Genomic DNA, 14,029 nt, shown 5'->3' with positions numbered 1-14,029 from the left:
AAACACATAACATTACCAGTATTAATTTACAATACATAAAAATAGCAGGTACACTTTTAGAGTCAGCATTTGACAAGTCAAAATAACACACAATAAGTAATATGGGGGCCGGCCTGGTGGCATAGTGGTTAAGTTCACGTGCTCCACTTCAGTGGCCCAGGGTTTGCTGGTTCAGATCCTGGGCACGGACTTACACACTGCTCATCAAGCCATGCTATGGCGGCATCCCACATAGAGGAACTAGAAGGACTTACAACTAGGAAATACAGCTATGTTCTGGGGCCTTGGGGAGAAAAAAATCCTCTTAAAAAAATAAATTAAATAAATAATATGACCTTCTAATTATTTTTCCTTAAAGCTTTAGTTTCCCTCTACCTTGAAACAACTAAAAGTTTTAAAAAGCCACGCTCTAATGCCATGTTACTTACTTCAAAACTAGGTATGTTCCGAGTGCTGCATGTGCTGTCAACTCTTCTCTGTGCCTTAGGATCACTGCAGTCAACATACTCAGCCCCTCCCGAACAATTCTCTGCCAGATAAAGGAAGTTGTTAGTCAAGGGCCTCCTGATGTGCTTATTTTAACCAAAGTAGATATTTTAAACTTGCATCATGATTTCAACACTTACGCGGGGTTAAATTAATGGGAATCTGGCAAAGAAGAATTCCATCCCGACAGACACTAGAAATAAAAGAAAACGGTACATTGAAGCATCAAATTTCAATGACAACTTCTTAATACACTGTTACAGCATCTCTAACTGCTCATCCTTAAACCACCTGTGTTATCACAAGTCGTTAGATGAATGAGACCCAGAAGATAGATAACAGGTAACAAATTATAAGATACAGCCTTCTGTGTATTATAGGAATGTACAAACAAGGTTCTATGAACATTAGAGAAAACTTCACGGAAAAGATGGCTGGATCTTGATGGATTAGTAAGATTCAATAGATACTGCTGCTAAGATACAAAGCTGCTACATAGGAAAGAAGAAGGTATGCTCCAATGACATGTTTGGATAGAAGGTGGGATGCATGATAAACAGAAGTTGTAGAAGTAAGTTGGGGCCAGATTTTGAATGGTCTTAAATGACATGCAAGTTTGTTTCTAATTTTCAGGCATCTATCACCAGTAAAGTTTCTGAGCAGCTGAGCGGCACCATCAGAATAGTGCTTTAGGTTAGATACTCTAGCGGTAGAGCAGAAAACAGGAGATAGAAAGAGACAGGGCAAAGAACTGTCATGTTAGCTATCACAGTAGTGCCAGTAAGGGCTCATGGGGGTCTGAAATAGGGTAATGATGAAGGAAACCATAATTTAGAGGTGCTAGCCTAAATTGCATTAAAAAGATAATCTACTTCTACTGAGAAGGTATCATTATCAAATCCCAGCCAAATGTTTTGTGTGCTTTGACGGAAGGGGTTTGTTATCTACACTCTCCTTCTAAATGGCCAAAAAAACCCATTCATTACTAATTGATCACTTCATGGAACTAAAGAAAAGAGCGAAGGCACATCCATCATTTTTGGATTGGCTACTTCATTTTTGCAGTTACATTGTTGAGAATTGCTATGTCTGTCTACGGAATTAGAACTATGGATAAATTACTTTGTCCCAAACTGCAGAAATCACAACCTCTTTAGGCCTTACAAAAAGTCACAATTCTTCAGCTTCTCCTACTGCCCAGGAACTAAGTTTAAATTCTTGAGTATGGCCTGGCCACTGTATACATTTCCAGTCCAATCCTATGCAACAACAACCTACACGTGCAATACTTTTTCAAGCATTTCCTACATTAGTGCATTCTGTTTACTCTACTGGAAATCACTCTTCACATCTCAATTTTGTCTTGAAAAGGATTCAAATTCTGGTCTCCTCTGAGACGTGTTCCTTATTTCCTCAGGTAGCAACCGGCCCTTTCTGCTACCATATTATAGTATACAAACCTCCTTGCAATAGTCAGTATCCTGCTTACTCTGTGAGTCCAAGACAATGTTCACTCATCTTTGTAACTCCAGCACTCAACCCAAGGCCTCCCACACAGTAGATATTTATTTAATAAGTGTTTGTTGAATGATGAATGCTGACAGATAACTAGAAAGCATTGCCTGAATATGAAATCGTTTTGCATTGTCTGCATTTAGGAGCTGCTAGAATGTTTTTCTACTGGTATTTAAAACCAAACATGAGTAGGATAAATCAGTTATAGCCATTATGATGCAGTGAACACTCCAGAACAAAGGGGGAAGTATTAACCTTAATAAGAAATACAAAATTAAAAAGATGACAGATCTAAAGCAGACTTCATACCAGCAAAAGACTATTTCTCTGAAAAGGACAGTCCCTTAATTTCAAAGTTATAACAAGTGTATATGTAAATCTCCCTACCAATTATTGTCATCAATTTGAATGAGTTTTCCTGGTTGTATGACCTCATCATTTATGTAGCAGTCACACTGAGATTTTGCAACACAATTTCCTTCATTATTCTGGTACATTCCATCAGGGCAAGTGCATCCATCAACTGGAACATCTTCTACATCACAGCTCCTATCTCTCTCTGACAATGATCGGCAAGAACTATTGCAGGCTTTTACATTGTACTTGAAAACTAGGCCACTTGGACAAGAGTGATCTGTTGGAATAGGGATAAAAAAGTAGTAAATATGTATACGTCCAGGAAAACGAGCAATTTTACTTCAAGCTAATGTTTATAGATATTATAGGGAATTATTCATAATTGAACTTAAGAATAATCAAGAAAAGGTACTTGCTGTTCATTAGTTTTTTTCATTCTTTTTTTTTTTCCAGTTAATATTGAGTCTCTACTATATCTTTACACGTTCAGCTGGGGATGAAGCCCATAAATAAGACAGATAAAACATTGCTGTCATGTGGATTATATTCATTCCTAGGGGAAGGACAATTGTGGTACATGCTATAAAGAAGCAAGACAGGAAGCTCTAAGTGTGTACAACTGGGAAGCTGCTCTTCGGGAAGAGGAGGAGTAGATGCACAGCATGAAGGGAGCCAAGAGAAAGGTAATTCTATGTCTGGGGAACAGCCTAAATTAGAAGAGGAGGAAATTATTTCAAAGAGCAAGTAGAAGAATAGAAGCTATAAGCCCAGAGACAGAACAGAGGTTGGAACTTGCAAGAGCCTCTTAAGAAGTTTCGTCTTCAGCCTTAGAGCAATGAGAAGCCATTGACTTGTGTTATACTGGAAAGCCACATGATCAGATTGGTTTTATGTGGTTTTACTTTAAAGATTACACTGATATCTCCGTAGAAAATGGATTAGAAGGAACCAAGAGTGGATACTGAAAGAGGCGATTGCTATCACCCAGGAGAAAAAATGTTGGTTTCTTGAACTAGGTTGGTGGCAATAAAGATGGAGAGATGTGACTGGATTTGAGAGAAATTTTAGAGGTGAACGTGACAGACCTATTGATTGAGTAGATGTGGGCTATGAAGTATTAAGTATGATCTACAAGAGACGTGTTTCTTTGAAGTATTTTTTTTTAGCAAATCAAGAATTTTTCTGAAGTCGTATTCAAATTGTACAATAAATATTTTAAAACAAAGCAAGATTTTATAAATGTAGTAGTAGAACATCTAACTTAATTTTTTTCAAAATAAGGTATTAATATTTGACTATCATTTAAAAGTACAGTAGGAAGCAGAACTTTATTTAAATTTCAGCATATAATAATAAACAGAAACATATTTATATATAAATATATATATTCTGTTCTTGTTTAAATATGAATATATTAAATCAAGATAAAAGAAATAACTCAGGAAGTAAAAATGCAAAGATTGCTCAAACATATTTTTAGGAAAACAGTCATCTTTGAAAGAACCAAGTTCAAATTTGTAAATATATGTGCCTAAACTGCACATGTGCCCACACACACAAAACGATAGTAAAACTGAGAAGGAAGAGTTATTCAGAGCCCCTCTCCCACTCACCACATCGGCCGGCTCTCCATCCCACTATGTACGTTTCCTTCTCTGCGCATGCTTTCACATAGTTGCCTAACACTGTACACAGGCAATCTTGACTGTTTTCACAAGTACAGGTGTATTTTTTGCATTCCTTTAAAATAAGAAAAAAATCTACATTACACTAAGAAAATATTCATAACAGGTAAACTGGGCATAATAATTCAGTTCATAACCACTCCTCCTCCCGGAAAAAAACATTTGTCTTTGAAACTTTTGGAAATATTTCTTTTCAAAAATATGCAAAATAGCAAATCAATTATTGACTGAGTTTTCAAAGAACTTATAAAAGACAGAAAGAGATATTTAAGATTTTCCTCACTTGCTGTTGTCTTCCAGTAGCACTTTTTTTAAATTGGTGTATCTAACAACTGAATAAATTAGTGGAATCCAATATTAAATTGAAACATACATCTTAATCTACTGACAAAGGCTGTTATTTGAAAATTTTTAATATCTACATGCTTCTTTTGACATTATGAAATATTTCTCAAAAAAAGCTGTAATGTTAGACCCTCGCATACCTCATGATATGTTTTAGGGTTCACAATTGCATGGCAGGAAGCAAAAGGCCCGCCTGAATCAAGAAGAATTCCACAGTAGCTGTCAGCAAATTTTTCTGGAAGAAAATTAATGCACCCAAAATTAGCATCGATATTGTCATAATTGTTTAATTGAAAGAAAAAGTGTAAATTTTTAAGAGAGTTTTGGCTTTATTAAAACAATTGTGTTTTAAACTGTTTTGCTATAAGAAATCTAAGCTGTTATCCACTACATACAAAAACAGTAGGATATAATCAGAAACACCTTAAACTGAGAGGCAAAATCTTTGTTAGTTCTGGACTTTTGTATTAAATCAGTGAACCTTTTTCTGAAATGCACTTTCTATATAAAAATGGGAATAAGGAAGCCAGAGTATTTATTCAGAGGTCTTTTAATTTAAAATATATATTTATGTCTCAATTATGACAAGTTGGTAAATGAAACCATCACAACACAACCACCATCTCTCCCGTCACCCCAGAAGGTCATATCAGTTTTTTTGAAGGTTATACATTAGGACAAACAGTATCAATAACTCAAATACACTAATTTTATTTTTTAAGTGCTTAATTGGATATTTGGTTGGTTTATAAATAACTGGCCTCATATTAAATCAAGAGAAAAGAAAATTCACAAAAATAACATCTGAGTCGCAAATGCTTTGCTCAATGATCTGGAAAAGCTTAAAGATGATGATTGTGACTAGGACAAAAATTGCTAAAAACTTTAACTATCTGTTAATTGGCTTCTGAAAGTTACTGTCACTAGGAGGCAATAAAGGAAGATGACTGGACCTATTCAAAGGACATTGAGGCCAATTATTTCTACAATTTTGACAAACTGGTAACCAAGTATTGCCACTTTTTCTGTAAACATTACTAGCAGCTTATTAAAGTATAGTTTAATTTTCAGTGTTTTATTTTATTGTTAAATTAAAACCCTGAACTATGTATTACCATGTTGATATTAATGCTTCTGTCAACTCATTTTTTAAATCAGAACAAGCAGATAAAACTCTCAAAAGGAATTGCTTTAGTAATTTTAAAATATTCTTACAAGCTGATCAGACATTTATTTCAAATATGAAGATTAATTTTAAAAAACTAATTAACATCAAATAACATATTTTAATTTAAATTTCATTATTTATGAAAGAAGCAACATAAAATAAAGTGCCTATTAAAATCAACAATACTAAGGGAGCAACCAGAGCAAGACTTGGAGTCAAAATACTTGGACTCCGGCTTCATCGTTAACCCTTATAAAGAACACTTATATCCGGACTCCATTATCAACATCTACATTAATAGGGATAATGACCTCATCCGAGTCCTTCATGAGTTTTTGTGGGAATAAATTGAACTAATAATTATGGAAGTCTTTAGTAAACTAAAACATGAGCTGATCACACAAGTGTACAGTTTTCCTAAGAAGATCTATATTTGGGGTTTGGTATAATAAATATACGTGACAGCAGTGGTTAGGAGACCTGTATCTAGTGACAGCTCTATCATTAGTGGCTCAGCAGTTTGGGTGAGTGTCACTATTGCAACAACGATCGCTTCCACGAATAAACTGAAGGAGAAGAAAAACAAACTAAGCAATCCGTAAAGTCTCCTCAAACCCTATTATTCTATAAGTATGGAGAAAACCGTATAAGGAGGCGAAGAGTGGGTATAGAAAAAGACAACGATGCTGATCCCTCTGAAACTGGGACATTACACAAACACTGGCTAAAACAAAGATTATCTGATAGTCTCATATTATTACTAGAATAAGTACATAATTTCTAGCACCAAATATTTAATTATGGAGTGTGATGGTCAGTAAACATTACCAGTTTCTATACTGATGCATGAAGCGGGTTTTCCTTTAGGACAAGACATCATTTCCCAAGAATTAGCAAATGCCTGAGACGTCTTCTCCAATATATTCTGACTTGACATGAAATCATCCTCTGCTCTGTTGTTGTAGGAACCACAGAGTCCTGTATAGAGCATAGAACAAATATTAACATTGTCTCACCAACTCAACTTTTTGGATTCATTTCCTCACTTTGTATTCAGTTCTTTGCTCAAATCCAAACATGTAGAAGTAACTTGAGAGTATGTCTGTTAGTCTTTATACACATAAGCGAAACTTCATAACACTTCAGATTAATAACCCCTTTTATTCAAATTCCAGGAGCACTAAAATGCCATTTTCCATGAATATTGTGTTTTTCCTGTTTGTTGCTGTAACTTAACCTCCTTTGACAAGGTAGTAGCAAGCATGTTTACAAGTAGGAAGTTTACGACTGCACGTTTTCACAGTTTCAACGCAGAGAGCCGAATAATGTTAAGGGCTGTATTTCTTTCTTGTCTGGACCCTTCTGGCCCATGAGTTACATCTTTTTCCTGTGTAGAAATAAGTCACCTTCTCAAGTAAAGGTATATTACAAAAGTTTAGACAATTTTAAATTAATAACTGTAGGATTTGCCATTGTTTCGCTTGTTTTGTTCAACATCCATGACAATATATAAGAGCTGATTTCTATGACAGAAAAACCTCAGTGAAAGATATGACAATGTGACCTGTCAACCAACGGACAAGTTATAACATACCCTGTATTTGAAACTTGATTTTCAAAAGATTTATATCTATAATATTTTCATTTATTCTTCTAGAGGTCAAAGCTTTAGTAATGTATATTGGCAAAGTGATATATAACATATATCATCAAATCTCACTTAATAAAAGCCTTAATTTAAAAACCTTAAAATGTTTAAATTGTTGAAAATCATTTGGGAATAGATTTTGTGATAAATAAAGCTGTCTTTACTATAAGTTGGAATTATTTTACTGCAATACGGAAGGGAAGATTAAGTAAAAATGCTTTATGGTCTAATGTCGTTAACTGAGAGACGATTGAAAATTACGATAAATGATAGTCACATTAGAGCCTTGGAAATCAAACATACTCAGAGGACTTACCTACAGTGTCTGTGAATTGGTTGGGTGGCATGGAAACATACAATTGCATCACAGGAACAATTTGTATTTGCATTTTTACATGAAAGTAAGTTTCTACTTGAAGGTATGAGGAAGATGCTTTGAAGATCTGTATTTTGTCTGTTAAAATAATTATTAACATTAATAGCAATAATTAACATATTAAACAGTTTTTAATTTCTTAAAACGTTTTTATACCTTAATAATCTATTAAAAACAGAAACATTTAATATCCTTGAAAATTGAATAAATGAGTGCATCTTACATTTATTTTAAAATAGCATTATTAAACTTACCTGAATAGTAATAACTTTCATTTCTAATCTTGTCATTTGTGACTGTTCCATCTCTATTGAATACATATTTGTCAACTGAAACAGACTGATATTTAAAACACATTGTTAGTTCATATCAATTTACAATATTAATTCATTTTAATGCAATATCTGAACCTGAAATTTTGTGCCATAAAAACGTTGAATTTTTTGGATTGATTTATAAATATCGAAAATATAGAACATTTTAAAAGCATTCCTCATACTTTGCTTTGTTGTTTCTCTTAGAAATTCTTTGAGGAGGATTGTAAAGGACTCTTCATCCTCACTTTGTAGATGAGGAAACTGAGACCCAAGAAGGTAAGGTCGAATAGCTTGTAGGTGCCAAAGGCCAGGCTAGGTGTCCTCCCTGCCCATTTTGGTCTATTTCTACTTACAATGTCAGTTCCAAATACATGAAATTCTAAACAAATAGAATTGCCTTCTTAAATGAGTTTAATAATTTAATAAGCACATAAGGGCAATCTGTAATTAGCACCTTAGTTGTGTATCTATGGTAATTTTGACATACTTAAGGATCCTTGGAACTACCCAGCTCTTCTAGAGACTTTACCAATTTTCTGCACAATCTTATGTATGCTTTTAATTTATACAGTGAAGCCTTTCATCTTCAACTCAAAACTTCTGAATTTCTGAAGTAGTTGTTTTGATTTTGCTCTGAATAAACTTTAGGAAGCCGATTACTTACCGAATTCAAAAGAAGAGTCACACTATTTAAGCACGTTCCTGACTGACCACTTGGACATGGACGAAGCTCAACACTGACAGACCAATCTTCATCCTGTTAAAAGATGCATTTCATTGTAATGTTTACTAAAATGTCACTGATTATATATTACTATGTAATTCATTCACAATATACATTTGCTTTTCAAATATGCACAATTCCTACATACAATCAGTCTGCTCTGAAAATAGAAACCTAGTTCAGTCCATGGCACAGTCGAGCACTGGCCAAGAGCTTTACAGAAGGTCTGAGGATCGTGCGTAAGCTATATTTATGTGGTCTGTGATCGGTGGATTTTCACAGTCATCATTTTTTTTCTTTTATCATTACTTTTTGTCTTCTCCTTCAAGAGAATTGTGCTGCACTGTAGAGACTAATAGGAATTAGAGGTAACATAGCTTGTTTACTCTCTGGATAGTGCACAATGTCTATTTAAATCCAATGCAAGAGGTATTTAATTTGCAAAATCATAATATAAGTCATGTCAAACATTGACTTCCAGCTCTCATTTCAAGATCTAGAAATCTCTAATCTATATGGAGCAAATATTCCATATATTTTGGCATATTTCCCTCTCACTCTGCCCATCCCCTATCCTCATGGATTATGTGAGGAGCATAAAACAAGGGAAGAAGATGTGGAAAATTGACTTTTAGTAGCAGCACCTACATTTTTCAGATCACTGGATGTTGACCCACATCTCTCACTTCAGGAGTCACAAATTCTGTTCATCTTTGTTTCTTACCAGGAAGATTAAATAAAATTGCTTATTCTCATGCTAGCTAACAGCACAGGCTACAAAACCAAATCTCCCTTTTATCGAAATTCAAATCACTTAAAATTTTAGTACTGAAAAGAATCTAAATGTCAGGATAGCCTCTATCATACTGGTGATGCTATATTATAAAAACTAAAAATAGGGGCCTGGCTGGTGGCGCAGCAGTTAAGTTCGCACGTTCTGCTTCGGCGGCCCGGGGTTCACTGGTTCAGATTCCAGGTGCGGACATGGCACTGCTTGGCAAGCCATGCTGTAGTGGGTGTCCCACGTATAAAGCAGAGGAAGATGGGCATGGATGTTAGCTCAGGGCCAGTCTTCCTCAGCAAAAAGAGGAGGATTGGCAGCAGATGTTAGCTCAGGGCTAATCTTCCTCAAAAAAAAAAAAACTAAAAATAAATGTAAAGGAATAATGCTGAAAGAGGAAGATGCTTTATGGAATGTAAAAGATAGTTTTATTTGGGGCACTAGTGAACAAATGTAAAGAAAAGTAAAAGAAGGAAATAGTTTTCCAGTGAATTTAGAAAATTATTAGTGATAAAGATGATTTTGTTTGCTTTTTGTTTAGCAGGGAATTTCTAAGGATCGCAGGTAATACTGATTGTCAATGTCAATATGTGATTGAAAACAGATACTGAAATATACAACCAATAATTGAAGGGCTGTTTGTTATTTATTTTTTTAAATAATAATTTAAAGTGAAGATTGTATTTTAAATTGGTTGAAAAATAGTTTGGTGTCTATATCAGTTTTCTCAAGTGTTCCAGGCTATTACATACATGGATGGCCAAGAAGTGACAGTTTCCAGGATGGTTGTATTTAACACCATCAAAGGTGGTAATTGAACTTCCTTCCACCTTACATCTGCCGGGACATAACGCTTCGGTGCAAGACCACTTTGCTTCTTGGCATGTGCTGTTAAAATGCAATGGTTATGTTAAAGGTCATCAACAGGGTTTTTTCTATGATATAAATAAATACCACAACATTAAAAAATCACAGCATAAATGAGGACATTAAGTTAAGCCTTATTAGAGCATCTTCATTTGCTACTCAACATCTCAGCTCTGATAAAAGTCTCATTGATGGTGGTATCCTGGGATTTTAAAAGACTTGCATTCCATTGACTAAAATAATAATTTCTGCCCGCATTAAACATAGAAAAACTCGTAAACTGGATTTCAGGGGTTTATTTAAATGGAACACATTTCATTTCTAGTATTAAAACACCTGCTACATGCCACATTGTAGACCTCCACTGTCCAACACAGTACAAAGACACATAGCTATTGATTATTTGAAATGAGGCTAGTGCAGACTGAGATCTACTGTATACGTAAAATACACACACACTTCGAAGACTTAATATGAAAAAAGATTGTAAAATCTAACTTTTTATGCTAATTTCATGTTGACACGACAATATTTTGGATATATAAATTACATGATTAAAATTAATTCCACCTGTTTGTTTCTCTTTGCTTTTTTAAAAGCTAAAAAAAGTTAAATTATATTAGTAGGTCATATTTGTGGCTCACATTATATTTCTCTTGGAAAGGACTGTTATAGACATACAATAAATCATAGCTTTTGTCATTCATAATTATTATTAATATAGTATTACCACACTAGCAGTACATTTCCTATTTATAGAGAGAATATTACAGTATAAATAATAGATTAGTTTTCATTGAAGCTGATTATTTCTCCACAAGAACATAGTACATTCCTAGAAAAGTCCTTTGGAGTCCCACAGAAATTTTGAGCTTCAGAGAAAAGTCATAATGAGGAATGGGGAAATCTCTCCGATCAGCATATTGTTGCTGAACTCAAAAGAAGAATCAAGCTATTCAATTAAAAGAGAAATAATCTATACTAACTTTTGGCACATTAAAATCCACTCTGGATTAAATATATCTTCCTCAGTGTAGCCTCATATAAAAATTATTTGAAAAGTGTTGGGTTATTTCTGATTGTACATTTTATTAAATACTCTTGGCAATTGGCATAATCATTGTTTCATTATTGCAACTATACTCTTGCAATATTTTTGGCTCTCTATTTGCAACCACCAATTGGTTTACTATTCAAAACACTATTTCAGTTGGTGAATCAACATTATCTTTTAAAAATACACAGAAAGTTCACACATTTTATATAAAAAACACACTAAACTTTCCTCGAAAAATAAAAGACAAAATATCAATGCAGAAAATGCAATGGAGCTGCTTTTTATTTCTGAAAAGTTGATTTTTAAGGGAGGAATTAGGAATTTTTTCAAATTAGGTAAAAATATTAGTATTATTTCACTGTCAATAAAATATGGACAGAAAGCACACTTACCACTGAGAACCACAAGGACCCTCTCGGACTTCTCCTGACTGATACACCTTTCCATTGGATTCACAAGGACACTCAGTTTTTAATACACATCTCCCTTTCTCTCCAATATCATCCAGTAGATAACCTAGAATACATTGTATAAGATTAATCTCAAAACTACATAACATCAGTAAATTCTCAAGCAGTATATTATGAAATCACTTGAGCTAGTTCTTTCAAGTGTAAAAACTGCAAGAGTGTAGATAATTTTCTGAGGCACAGAGCAGTCCTACTGAGCTCAATATAGGACTAGAGAATGATCTGAGGCGTACCACGGCTCTCAGGTACTGTAGAAACAAAAATACATCTTAACTTTAAAAGTCTCTCCACCCTTTCCACAGTTTGCTAAAAGGATAGATTACGAATAGGTGAATTCATTGAATACCTTCTTACAGAGGGGACCCCACTATACTTGAGTCACGTGACTTTCAGTAGTTTTAGTGTAAATATTTTCACAGAGTGTATTACCTTCCAGACAGGTGCAACCACTCACACATTCACTGTCTTGAAAAGGAGCCACATTAGAACAAGTTGCAGGATTTGAGGGTCCACATTCTTTGTAGATATGTTTTTCTGGGCATATAGGTTTTTCTGGAGAAATAGAGACATACGTATACATGGAAATTAGAGGGAAATGAATGTGATAAATGCAAAACATTCTAATGGAGAGCTTTTCAAATAGGATTCTTTGAGACTAATTTTCAAGATACAAGTCAGTCTTTAAAGATACTCAGTACAACTAAATTATGCCAATTTCCCATGCATTATTTTATGATTCAATATTTAACTTGGAGGAAATGCATATTATACATAATATCATTTCTTTATTACTTTGAAATTGATGTTCTACTTGTATTTTAACTTACAAGGATTGAGGTAAACATAAGCGGAAAGTATATTTATATTTGCATGAAACTCATATGTATGTTTTATTAATCTTTTTGAAAGAAAATCATGGCACTAATTAATATACTTTTGATAACTTTCCCAGTTATTCTTTTTAAAGTTTTTACAGAATTACTCATTTTCCCCAGTGACTTTTATTGATTGTAAAGACCATAAAGTTCCCAATTAACAACTTAATACAAAGTACTGTGACTTGGGGCAAGTCACTTCACCATAATAGTCCTCAGTTTCCTCATAAGCAAATGTGAGAGACAAGACTATCATCTCTAAGGACCTTTCCAGCGCTTACAGTCATTTGAGAGGATTACCTGAAACACAGCTCAACTTTAAAGTGCTATATAAAGTTCCCAATTTGGAATTTATAATAAAATTAAAAACTTACCACAAACTACTTCAGAATCATCTCGCCAGTATTCATAGGTGCCAGGACCATCAGAGGCACAGAGGCGGGACAACTCTGAGTAAGTGTCACATGTAGATTCTTTGCCTCCATTTTGGCAGTACTCATCAACACAAATCATTTTGTAGTCACTGGATAAAGCAGTAACCTTTCCACATTTCTCAAAGTAGGTTTCAATAATTTTGTTGCAGTGCTACAAAATAAAGCAAGAAGTTTTATTAAAACATAAGAAAAATTGGCAATCAATGAATATTTATGAGAAGATAAATTGAAAAGTGTTTTTTGCATAATATCCCATAGCTTTGACACGGAGAGTTGTTGAATGCTGGTTGAAATGGAGAGTTTTGAAGTATTACAGTTGGTACAGTGACTCCTCAAAGAACTCCACCTCTGGCATTTGGATTGCCATATAAGGACTTCAAAAATGGTTGTACCTAAACTTACCCAAAATTTCTCTAAAAGTGACAAGAAGTTTAGAACTCAAGAAAATGGAAAGGGTAAGAAAAGGAGAGATTGGGCAATGCCAGAGACTGATGGTAAGTGACTGATACCACAAGGGACAGAAGTGATACTCGCCCATTAACTGTTAATCTGTTTATATTTGATGAGCAAACAGATGACAGTAAAATACAGTGACTCTGCTTTCTTGGTAGGAACCATGTAAGTTTGCCCTGGAAACAACATATTTGTTTTCATGTTGCTTAAGGAACTAAAGACATATATTATTGAACCCCCCAAGACGTTCAAATTTCAACACATTTTAACTACCACATAGCTGTCTTCTATTTTAACCACGTTTGTTCTCAGAGAAACATAAAAGCTACTGTAAAACAAATGCACAATTTACACTAATTAAGCCCTAGGGCAACTGATAACATTCTCCAGGTGAGGTATAAAATTAAACGAAATAAAATTTTTTACAATTTTTTCTCATCTATTATCCTTTGTGTATCTTTCTCACTAGAT

Source organism: Equus caballus, chromosome 6 (genome assembly GCF_041296265.1).
Source record: "Equus caballus isolate H_3958 breed thoroughbred chromosome 6, TB-T2T, whole genome shotgun sequence".
Classification (NCBI taxonomy): domain Eukaryota; kingdom Metazoa; phylum Chordata; class Mammalia; order Perissodactyla; family Equidae; genus Equus; species Equus caballus.
The sequence above is the reverse complement of the archived record's forward strand: the minus strand, read 5'-3'. Positions refer to the sequence as shown.